Here is a 12944-nt window from a genome sequence, read left to right as displayed (position 1 = left end):
CGCGAAAAAACGTTCCCACCGCTGACAGGTCGGACACACCAGCTATATCTTCGCACGCAAGGAAGTGCCTCCTTATTACGCACAAAAAAATGAATACCCCCCTGCTAGTTGGGACCCACCTTGGTGGGAGGCTGACTTGTGGGCCTACTAAGTTGACGGGGACATAGCGCTTTGTCAACTTAGTCTATATGAACGATTCTAGCTCCAGTGACCGTACGATGTCCATCCAACGGCCGTAGTGCTTCTTCAACCTCTGGTCTAGTTGCTCCAGCCACCCAAAGCAGCGCCGGTCGTGCCACATGCTCCTACCTCCCGTGGCCGGCTGTGCTGCCGCGGAGGCCTCACCGCCCCCTACTATTCCCACCGCTGGCCAGGCCATCTCTCTACTCACCCACACCCCCTGTTATTCTGCGGTGACGGCAGCCTCACACCGTAGCGAACCAGTGAACCCTCGTACTCCTCTACGCGTGGGCATCCACTGCCGCGTCTTCCCCGGCTCCCGCGTCGTCCCCTTCCTAGGCGTCGCCGTCGTCCACCGCCCTGGTGCTCTCGGCGCGGCGTGGTCAACGTCGTTAAGGAACGGCTTCCATCGGACGTGGACTGTACGTGGAGAGGCTGACAGCTGGGTCCACGGCCGCAGCAAGGAAGTGCCTCCTTATTACGCGCAAAATAATTATTCCTCCACCTGTCAGCGGGGACCCACCGGATGGGCCACCGTATTTCGTGAAAAAACGTTTCCCCCTGACTGCTGGGACCCACCAGCTACATCTTCGCACGCAAGGAAGTGCGTCCAAGCAAAAAAAATGATTCGCCCCCTGACTGCTGGGACCCACCAGCTACATCTTCGCAGGCAAGGAAGTGCCTGACAGTCGGGACCCACCTGGTCGAAGCGTACGTAGCGTTGTCATTCTGGTCGCGAACGTGTACGTACATACTAGTCGATGTAGAGGCGCGCACGTGTCGTAGTAGAGGCGCGCACGTAGCATGTACACGTACGTACAGCGGCCAGGGTGCAAGAAAGTAAATACGGCCACGTACGTACATACGGGCGGGGTCTCGAACGCCTACTCGCGCGTACGTACGACCAGGGCTCGTGTACATGGCTGGGTCGGAATGGAGAAACAGCGCCGTCGTCGTGTTCATGGGGAGCCAACCGGCTGGGTCGGAACGGAATGCGTCGTCGTGTTCATCGGGAGGGCTTGGACGGAACAGCCGATGGAAACGAGGCCTGGCGTACCGTAGAACGGAGGAAACGACCTTGTGTTCGACCGGCCACGTTTGAAACGGGATCCTGTTCATCGGGAGGGGTCTGGCATACCGCAAAACGGAGGAAACGGACCTCCTACGGTCGAAACGGGGGTCCTGTTGATCAGGAGGGGTGTGGCGTACCGCAAAACAAAGGAAACAGACTTGTGTTGGAGCGCTACGGTCAAAACGGGGGTCCTGTTCATCGGGAGGGCTGTGGCGTACCACAAAACGGGACTCCACGGGATACTGTTCATCTCCACCATTGACCCCCTCCAGCCTCCATGGGATACTGTTCATCCACTGTCGACCTCCTCCAGCCTCCACCTGCGACTGTTCATCCACGGGCTCCTGTTCATCCAGCCTCCACCGCGCGCTACTCCACCGGCTACTGTTCAACCAGCCCTCTCCACGGGCTCCTGTTCAACCACCCCTCCACGGGCTCCTGTTCATCCAGCCCTCCACTGTCTACTGTTCATCCTGCCCTCCACGGGGTGGTCCTGTTCATCCTGCCCTCCACGGGGTCCTGTTCATCCAGCCCCAACCGGCTCGAACGATCGGGGTCCTGTTCATCCAGAGGCAACGCCACGGGGTCCTGTTCATCCACCCCCACCGGGAACTGTTCATCCAACCCCCTAGCAACGCTCACTATTCATCCAGAGGCAGCATCGATCGGCTTCAGTTAGCAGCAGTAGCGAAGGAATCGCTCGATCGGGTTCAGTTAACAGCCATCGATCGATCGCTCGGGTTCAGTAACGCGTAGCCTGCAGTGCAATTGCTAAGGTTCAGTTAGAGCCCAACGCTTCGCTCGGGTTCAGTTAGAGCCCAACGCCTCGCACACATGCGCGTACGCACGAGAGAAACGCGCATCGCTCAGCCCCCGACCACCCACCATAACCGGGGACTCCCTGATATTTTCCGCGCCCTTGCTTCTACCATGGTTTTTTCCGTCATGGACGACCCAAAGAATGTCATGCAGCTGCGTCTCCGGCCCGCCCAGGACGAAAAGCCCATTTTCTGTCATGATTTTTTGTCATAGAAGTAGGACCCCACCACATCTATGATGATACCGGGTTTTGTTACAATTATCATCATAGAAGTGTCATAAGTATGACAGAAAAGATTTTCGTTCGGCCCAAAATGTCACGGATGTGTCTTTTTTTTGTAGTGTGAGATGTTGCAGATAGCAGTCACACAACAAGCAAACTATTCAAATATGACCAAGAGGCTACACTGTACGCCTTACAACAGTCGGAGAAACTTGACAAGCAAAAGCTGGCATGGAGACTTGCTTGTCCCTACATGTTCGAGCAATGCATGCGCCAGAGGGAGCATCAAGCAAATAATCAGGAACCAAGGCCAGAGATCTCACACGTGCAAGCTATTACCGATTTTGGGCACGCAACATGCGCAATAGAGGCAGGCAATGTGGTCAATGAGCACGTCCAGTCGGCTCACCATTGGGCACGCCGAAGATTATCCGATCTTCGGAGAGCATCACGGCATAGACATTTGTTCTAGCCTTGAAGAAAAACTACAAGTTTGAGCCTTTGATTCATAAACTCGGGCGTATCAAGCGAACTGTGAATGACATGAGTGAGCTCATGGATGCAATGACCAAATACCGAGTTTGACAAAACCTAGGACCCATATTCCGGTGACGAGAAGTCTGGGGAAGGAAAGAAGAACGATGGTAAGGGCCATCAGAATAACAATAACGGGAATACCAACAACAATAACAAGCGGAAGAGTGCAGAAGGGGGTTCTGACCTGCTTGCCAACACCAATTCGGGCTACAAGTATCAACGGCAGAATGGCAACTTCAAAGGGCACAAGGATTTTGTCCAAGCAACTATCAGCAAGCCCTCAAAGACCCGTGTCCACGCCATAGCAGGCCTGGATGACCGACAAATCACTATTGGGAGGATTGCTTCATCATGGATGAGTTTAAAAATGGGGGATCTGGTGGCAACAACAATGGAGGTAATGGTGGTGGCCATCCTGGAAATCCAGGAGCCAGCAATCGAGGAGCCGACGTAGGGACACGACACTAGGGAGGTTTGTCCGGGTTCAAGACTAATCCGAAGCAATTGAACAAAGGACAATATCATGTTTTACCACTAATACTTCCAGGAGAGATAGAAAGTTGCGGAAATGAGCTATCAATGTAGCGGCGCCAGCAGTTCCACAATCGTTGAATTGGTCAGAGCAGCCCATTACCTGGAGTCGAGCATATCCTCCTCCTCGGTTTGATAATCCTGAGAGTCTGGCTTTGGTTGTTGGTCCTAGGGTTTGGTGGTTATAAGTTGACATAACTGCTCATGGACGGGGGAACTGGTATCAACATACTATACTATGACACTTTCAAGAGGATGAATCTCACTGAGAAACAGCTGCAACCATCATCAACTATCTTTCACGACATTATTCCTGGGAAGTTAGCTCAGCCCATTGGCAAAATTTACTTGGAAGTCGCCTTTAGCACTGAGAAAAACTTCCCGTGTGAGATTCTTCCATTTCAGGTTGTGAAGTTCAAAAGCCCATATCATGCTCTGTTCGGATGGTCGACTTACGCAAGGTTCATGGCGCGCCCATGTTATGCCTACCTCAAGCTAAAAATGTCAGGTCCCAATGGGACTATTACCGTCGACAAAGACAAAGACATCATGCTGGAATGCGAGGAAGGAGATGCCACTTATCCAGAGATGGCCTGTGCAGAGGAAGAGTTCAAACTCTACAAACTCTAGGTTGATCCTAAGGACATTGATGTGGTCACCTATTATAGGTAGGGTTAAGGACCCATCATTTGGGACCCACATGGGGCCCATCACCACCATAGGTAGGTCCTTGGACCATACCAACATTCGGATGCTCACATCAGGAAGTCCACTCGGACAGCTTGACAGTACTCGGACGATCACAAGCCACTCGGCTGATGGATCACCACTCGGACACAGATGGCAGGAGGAATCCTAAGTCATCCACTAAATGGAGTCATGACTACAGTTACCTGTAACTGTTCTAGTAGAGGCTCATTACACTAGTAACTGACTCATTCAATGTCATTAATTGCCTTGGCGGCGTGGGAGACATGGGGCTGCGGCACACTCTATATAAGCCGCACCTCCTCTCCATAGCCAGTCACGAACAATCTTTGTAACCATACCCATCAAATCAAAGCAAGCCTCGGGACACGAGACGTAGGGCTTTTACCTCTGCCAAGAGGGGCCTGAACTCGTTAAACACCGAGTGTTACACCTGCGCCGAAGCTAGGTTGTGCCCCTTATTCGTACCCCTAGTACTCATTATTAGGATCGTAACCCCGACAGTTGGCGTCCACCATGGGGCTAGGCGTTTAGCAAAATTTCACGGCGTAGGTGGTTTTCTTCATCATCATGTCAGTCGGCGGCGAAATCCATTTCGGGGCAGTCTGCTTCATCACCGACGACTCAGCGTGGCTTCGTGAGGCTCCACTGGATGTGGAGGCGTTACCCGTCCGCAGCGCGACGTATTTCCACGCATCATCCTATGAAGTCCTTCTCTGGCAGCCCTCGAATCTGTACCGAATGGCCATTCGCCCTACCGTTGCGCGTCGCCGCAAGCATTCTGGGCGCTTGCGGCTACAGCGCTGGATCAAGCACGCTGTGTCCACCCAGGGCACGACTGAACATGTGGCGGCTCTCGAGTTCGACGAGCCCGCCCTCGACCTCTCCAGTGGGTCACTCGGCGATTCCTCTGAGGAGTCAGAGTGCGAAAAAGCATCGAGTCGACCACCGAAATTCTCATGGTAGGCAACTCCGAGCGCCACACGCCACGAGGTTCACGGACGCTCAGAGTACTCGCGTGGGGGTGTCAAATGGCAACACTGACAGCAGTGCCATGGGCCACGAGCCATACGTGCCTCAATCTCTCACCCGAGAGCAGCGGGACGAGCTCCGTCGCAGGAACGATCAGCTCCTGAACACCCCCATCATCGAACGACCCTCGAGGTGTTGGCCATGGAGTCAACTCGCCTAGCCACCCTGGCCGAGCGCGATCGCCTTGAACGGCTTCAGAGGGAGTTGGACGAACGTGAACGCGGTCAGCCTAGTTCCAGTCGGCACAAGCGCCGACTCTACTCGAGTGACCAACCTCGTAAGTACCAAGTCCTCAGTACTCCATTGCTAAATCTGGCAGCCGCCACTCGGATGGCAGATTCCATCCAGCCCTCTAGCTCTTCGGCCGGTGAAGGGATTAGGCAGATCCAGGTACTCCTGAAAATGGCACTGTCGCAGAATGCGGCGGTGTCCTAGTCCACAGATCGGATCCACAGCGCATTAGTGCGCGTGGAGACCGTCCAGTCGGCTCATAGCCCACTCGACTCAGGCAGGCAGCTAGCCACTTCCTCCTCAAGGGATCATCACGAAGATTGGAGGCACGATCGAGCTGCGTCACCCCGGCATTGTGACGACTACGATCGCGCCCTGATGCCTCCACCATGAGATGGCGAGTACAGGCGCCAGCCCTATGATGACACGTGGACACACAATGGTGACCGCAGGTCGAGTCCTACTCATCCCACAAGAGATACTCGAGACCCTCTATTCAACGTGAGATCCGTTCTCGCTCAGAACCTGGCCGATAGAGGCCGGGCCCTTCAGGAAGGTCAAGATCACGATGTACCGAGTGGTTCCATATCATCAGGTCCCGAGTGCTTCAGCCATTACATACGAGCAGCTGAGATTCCCAACAACTTCAGGTTGGCCACGGGAATCTGCAAATTCACTAGCGAGTCCAAGCATGAGATATGGCTGGAAGATTACCGAGTGGCATTCCAGATTGGCGAAGGCAATGACAATGTGGCCATGAAGCATTTGTCGCTAATGCTGGAAGGCTCCGCTTGGGCCTCGCTTACACAGCTCCCGCCAGGTAGCATATTCTGTTGGGATGACTTGGCGAGAGTATTCGTCAAAACTTTTGAAGGCACTTACAGGAGACCGGGTGGCCTAGACGAGCTGCAGCACTGCATGCAAAAGTGAAAGCGCAACTATCCTTGGGTGGTTTTGGTAATTCCTAACAACATATAGCTCATTGAACTAATGCTATTTTAGATGATCATTTCAGAAAGTTCAATGATTGGCATGGCATGGATTAGGAATGTGGACCCCTCAAAATGCTAAGGACACATATTGGCTCAAGCTCAAGACGCTACATTTTCATTTTAGTGATCCAAGATCACATTGAGTCCATAGGAAAAGCCAATACTATTAAAAGGGGATGAGGTGTTGCTTAATGGCTTGCTTGCTCAAAATGCTTAGTGATATGCTCCAAAAGCCCTCAACCACTTTCTCATATCAACATATGTCCCAAACCAAAAGTCAAACTCGGCCCCACCAAAATTATCTATCCGGTGCCACCGAGTTCACTTGAAATAGCCACTGCCAGAAACCCTAGTCTTTTCCGTCTCACCGAGATGGGATTGCAAACTCTCTGTTTCCCTTTGTAACGTTTCGGTCTAACCGAGATGAGCGATCAGTCCCACCGAGTTCGCAATGCAAACTCTCTGTTTCCCTTTCGTAACGTTTCGGTCTCACCGAAATGAGTGATTCGGTCCCATCGAGTTTGCCTGACCAACTCTCTGTTTGCCTATTACAGAAATCGGTCCTGCCGACTTTATGTGATCGGTCTCACCGAGATTACGTTATGCCCTAACCCTAATGAAATCGGTCCCACCGAGTTGATATGTCGGTCCCACCGAAAATCCTAACGTTCACATTTTGAACTAAATCGGTCTGACCGAGTTTCATGATTCGGTCTCACCGAGTTTGGTAAATTGTGTGTAACGGTTAGATTTTGTGTCTGATTCCCCAGGAAAGAGTTGATAGCATCTCAACGCAAGAAGGTAGAGAAGAATCCCTAGCGAAGATGTGCCGAGAGCAAGAAAGCCTATCTTCCCCAAGATTATTTATTCCTCTTATTTCTTATATGAATAACTAAAATCAATCCTCACTTGTATTAACTTCATGAGTGAAGAGATAGAGAAACCCTCAATACCTGCACTGCTCCTATCAAAATCAAATAATGGAGGCTATAAATACCCCTCCACCCACTCTTCATTCGTGGAGAGAGCCATCAGAACATGCCTACACTTCCAGCATACATTTTTTGAGAGAGAACCACCTACTCATGTGTTGAAACCAAGATAATCCATTCCAACCACAAGAATCTTGATCTCTAGCCTTCCCCAAGTTGCTTTCCAGTCAAATCATCTTTCCACCAAATCCAAATCTGTGAGAGAGAGTTGAGTGTTGGTGTAGCGCCCAAGATGCGATTCTATCCCAATCACGTGATGAACTCATGATTGGGGCACAACCGCATTTCGAGCGCATAGCAAGGTGGATATCATTACAACATACCATGTACTGAATAGATGAGAATACAAGATAAAGGCTTACACTCGCCACAAGCTACAACATCAATACAATAATTCTTCAATACATAGCAATCATCATACAGAAGAGCGGGATCCGACTAGGGATGAAACCAAACGAAAAGAAGAACGACATCCACCCTGCTAATCCCAAGCTCCCCCACCCGGAACCCATCCCTTGATCGAAGAAGGAGAAGCAGAAGAACTCCAAAATAAGCAAGCCTCGCTCTCACGTCATCTCATCGCATTACATGTACCTGCAACTGTTGTTGTAGTAAACTATGAGCCACGAGGACTCAGCAATCTCATTACCATGGGTATCAAGACTAGCAAAGCTTAATGGGTATGGAATGGATAAGTGGTGAGGTTGCAGCAAGCGACTAAGCATTGTATGGTGGCTAGCTTACGAGTACAAGAGTAAGAAGAGAAACTACGCAAACGGTCGCCATCTAGTAATGATCAATAAGTGATCCTGAACTACTTACGTTCAAACATAACCCCACCGTGTTCTCTTATCAAACTCACTCGAAAAGAGACGGCCACGGTTGGTGTATTTTAATTTAGTTTAGTTCAAGTCCACTACAACCAAATATTAACAAATTTCCATCTGCCACATAACCGCGGGCACGGCTCTCAAAAGTTTAAACCCTGCAGGGGTGTCCCAACTTAGCCCATGACAAGCTCACGATCCGCGGAGACAATCCTCCATCTCAGGACCCTCCGACCAGACTCGGAATCCCGATGCACAAGACATTTCGACAATGGTAAAACAAGTACAGCAAGACCTCCCGACGTGTCGTCACCCTGATAGTAGCCGCGCATATCTCGTCTCAGGCCACGATCGGATTGTCCAAACTTCCAGTAGGCCAAATCCAGAGTTGCCCCTGGCGGTCACCGGCGGTTGACAGGTTTGGACCAACACTCATGAGGAGCACTGGCCCGGGGGTTGATTAAGAGTCCTCGGGTGCTAGCTGGTCCCGATGCAAGTTTTAGTTGTTATTAGGCAAATGGTAAAAAACCAAAGTTTGGCCTTGCTGGAAAAGTTTTATTCAAAGCGAAGTGTCAAGAGGGGCCTATAAACCCTCATCGTGTTAGGGACGCAAAATCAAGGAACATAACACCGGTATGACGGAAACTAGGGCGGCATGAGTGGAACAAAACACCAGGCAAAAGGCCGAGCCTTCCACCCATTACAAGTATATATGTGCATTAATTAAATAAGAGATATTGTGATATCCCATGATATCCATGATATCCATGTCCCAACATGGAACAACCCGCAACTAGCAACGTTATAAGAGGGGCTGAGCAAAGCGGCAACATAGCCAAACAACGGTTTGCTAGGATGATGGAAAAGGCTAGAGGGTATCATGGCAATTTGGGAGGCTTGATAAACAAGTGGTAGGTAGCGCGACATAGCAATAGCATCGAGACAACTAGCATAGCAAAGATAGTAGTGAGATCCAAGGTGATGAACATCTTGCCTGAGATTCCGCTAGGAAGAAGACCGAATCCACGAAGTAGACGACCCGACGTAGTCCAGTGAATCCTCACAATCGCAACATTACTAGAACTATCAAGGAGAAGCGCAACCGGAAAGAAGAATACATCATGGTAAACAACCATCACATAAACATGGCATGATGCACAATTAAGTATGATGCATGTCCGGTTTAATGAGTCATGGCATGACAAATGTGCAACAAACAATACTACAAGTTAAGTGGAGCTCAATATGCAACGAGTTGCACATTGACGAAACACCACATTCAATTACTTAGTTTGCTCTCGTTTATGTACCCAACAATATTAAATGTTGTTAAACATGGCAACAAGTGAATCATAAATAAACTAACTATTTAGGCAAGTTTAAATGAGGCCGGAACAACAAACAACAATACCGGAAAATCCTCATATGCATATTTTGAATTTGGTACTATCCAGCCCAGGATCATATTTTAATCTTGTTAAACAGGAAAATAAGGTGCACCAAGTTAATCTATGCATTTTTCTAGACAAGTTGCATATAAATTTTACTAAATTCCGAGTTACGGTTAATTAGTTATGAAATAAACCATTTTAGCAAGACATTTAGCAAATTAAGTGCAAACAACCATTTAAACATTTTAAACATGGATGAATGTGGCATATTATGAAACTAGATGAAATTCTAAGCATTTTTACATGTTTACATCATTTTAATCCGATGCACGGTTGTTGAGATATGATATGCATGAACATGGAGGGTTTTTCTGCAAAACTGTAAATCCTGGAATAATAGCTAAATTCGCAGATCTAAAAAAAAACACATCGGGCCAAAATCTGGATCGGCTGGGCTGCTCACCATGGGCTGAGGCCCAGGTCGGTGGAGAGGCAGGCAGGCCGGGCGAGGGGAGCGGCTTGGGCCTTGGGGCACTGCGGCGGGAGAGGCCCAGGTGCGGATCTGGGAATTGCTCGGTCGTCTCCCTCGAACAGGACGAAGCAGCGGATTTGGTCAACGGGCATGACGACGCACAGAACTTGGTGACGCGGACGACGCAGGGGTGCACGGGAGGTTCGCTGGGAAGACGGCAGCGGGCGGCGGACTTCACGCGTGGGATCCGGCGAGGAGGCGTCGGAGATGGCCGGATCGGGCCAGTTCGTGTCGAGGAGGCAGGGGCTCGTCCTCATCCTCGAGTGCTCGTAGAAGCAGGGGAGATCCGGGATGAGCGGGACGCGGTCACCGACAGCGGGGACGGGACCTTGCAGGTGGGATCCGGCCGGGAACGGGCAAGGGCGACGAAGGCCTGTCGGGTCTGGTAGCGGCGCGACGAACTGAGGAGGTGACGGCCTCGGCTCCAGCGGGTGGCTCCGGCGAGCTGGTGACGAGGTGGTCGGGGCGCTCTTCTCCTGGCACCATGGATGGGAACTCCTTTGGGACAGAGACAAAAGAGAGAGAAAAGTGAGGGGGAGAGAGAGCTAGAGGAAAGAGGGGATGGAAGGAGAGGCGACGGGCACGACGTGCGGATCCTGGTCGCCGGCGGCTGGAGAAGGGCAGAGCTACTCCCGATCCATCCTGGATTGAGGCACGGGACGAGGGGACGAGCCGCTCGGGCTGCGGAAGGAGGCGCGGAGAACAAGGGAGGTGTTCGGAGGCTCGTTGGGATTGGGCAGTGGATCGAGGAGATCGCCAGTGGTTAGCTGGTTGGGGATGGATCCCGATGAAGGTGGAGGCTGGCCGCTGGTGGATTGGGTAGGAGAGGAAATCGAGGAGGTGGCGGTGGATGGGACGGATGGATTGGATGGGACTGCTCGGACTAGGGTTTGACTGCTTAAATATCTAGGTGGACTAGCTTAGGGGCAAAATGGACCTCTGATCAAGATGGAATGGTCGAGAATAAATATGTTAGGAGAGTTCAAATGAGAAACCAAAGATGTTTTAGGGATGTTTAGGATTGATCCGGAATCAACAGTGACGACTGAGAGGTTCGGGTCCGGGGCAATTTCGGACACACGCGAGGAGGGTCTCAGAGAAGTCGACAAAGACAAGCGGGCTTGACAAAAGGCCAAAGGAGATGAAGCGAGAAGCGGCAACTATAAACGACTACTACAAAGGGATGCAAGTTTTATGAAACCATGCGGATGCAATGCGTATGATGCCATGATGAATGCAACAAACAAATGAAACACACGGCAACAACGAGATAATTGGAAGGCTTTTGGAGCGTCAGTCTCGGGTCGTGTCACAGCCCTAGAATAATGCTTGTAATTAGTGGCGTTGCATGCATGCATCATGTCTAAATTCTGAAAGTTGAACTGAGGAAATTTGAAAGCCTCAAAAATTTAATTAAAAGAAGGGCAAATAACCCTGAAAATGCATTCAATGATTCCAAAGTGTTCCTTTTAAAGTTCCGAGAATTTTGGCCAGAGCTATATATCAAACCAAAATGTAGGAACATTTTTGAAGGAATTATTTTGGGACTTTGAAATTAAATCAATAAGTATTTGAGTTTTGGATTATATTCATTGTATATAGAATATAATTCAAGAGGCCCTGAAATTATTTATGTGCCTTTGGAAAAGTCCATAATGGCAACATAAAAATATCCAGAAGGTTTTGCCCTGTTTTTGAATTTCTTTTGAATTTGAATCAGTGGCAAATGAATAAATAAAAAAACAAAACAAAACCAGAAAGTAAAAAGAGAGAAACCTAACCTTTCTTACCTGGAGCTGGCCCAGTTGGCCCAGCCCGCCAACCCACCTTGCCAGTCGTCTCCTAGCTTCTGCCAGGAGGACGACGCCATGTCGACGCGCGCGCAACCGAGCTCCACCTCCTGCTTTCGCCCCCGCCCTCATTCGAGCGCCTGGAGACGCCCAGCACATTCTCCCTCACTCCCCCGCCTCTCTGGTGCCTCTCTCCCTCTCTAGCCCTGCTCCCCACGACCACCCGAGAGCCTCGCCGGCCACCGCTGCCGCCCGCGTGGCCATCGCCATCCCCTCGCCCCCCTGCCATGTCCATCCGAACCGCATCAATGCCGCGCCTCTACAAGAAGAAGATCGGGACCGCGGAAGCTCTACGTCATCGGCATCAAGCTCATCCCCGCCGCCTCTGGTTGAAGCTCGTCGGCGTCGATCCGTTGTCTCCGGAGCGTCCCCGGCCACACCGAGCTTCTCCTTGTCACCACCGTGAGGTCCTCTCCCATCTCCCCTCTGTCCCCTTCTCAAACTCACGCCGTAGCCGCTGTTCCACCGCAACCGAAGCTTGCCGCCACCGTGGCTCCTCGCCGCCATGGCCAGGGCACCCAAAGCTCGCGTCTGAGCACATGGTTGTGCTCCTACTGGTCCGTAGTTGCCGCCCCGCTGCTTAACTTGCTCCGCCACATGCTCTAGCCGCAGTTGCCGCACACACCGAACTCTGGCCGCCGCCCAAGTGCTCGCCGTCGGTGAACCAGGCCACCCCGCGACCCTCTGACACCTCCCCTGGATGCGGGAGAGCACGAGCTTGCCTCCGGTTCCCTCGGTGCATCCAGCCATGGCCGGAAACGGCCGGCCGGCGATCGCCGCCACGCCGGATTAGCGCCGCCGGTTAACCCTAGCGTTAGCACTAATTAACCCCGGATTAATATCCACTTAACAGAGAGCCCATGACATGTGGACCCAGTAGGTCAGGTTTGACCTGGACCGGGTCAGTTGACCGCTGATGTCATCCTGACGTAGTGCTGACGCAGTAAATGATTTTCTGGGTTAAGAATAATCCAGGAAATTTCAGAAAATGTTCAAAACTTCTAAATATCATAGAAAACAATCTATA

The 12944-nt window shown here is 51.2% G+C and overlaps 1 long non-coding RNA gene across 1 annotated transcript; it reads right to left on the bottom strand.

Annotated features, from left to right (window-relative positions):
- Positions 1 to 7626: 7626 nt before the first annotated feature.
- LOC141042287 (uncharacterized) lies at positions 7627 to 10942 on the bottom strand. Its single transcript, XR_012204368.1, has 3 exons — positions 9999 to 10942; positions 9139 to 9227; positions 7627 to 7917 (listed from the first exon to the last, which is right to left on the bottom strand). It is a non-coding gene; the product is annotated as an uncharacterized lncRNA (long non-coding RNA).
- Between the last annotated feature and the right edge of the window lie 2002 nt (positions 10943 to 12944).

This window comes from Aegilops tauschii, chromosome 1, assembly GCF_002575655.3.
Source record: "Aegilops tauschii subsp. strangulata cultivar AL8/78 chromosome 1, Aet v6.0, whole genome shotgun sequence".
Lineage (NCBI taxonomy): Eukaryota > Viridiplantae > Streptophyta > Magnoliopsida > Poales > Poaceae > Aegilops > Aegilops tauschii.
This window is presented reverse-complemented; position numbering and strand designations above follow the sequence as displayed.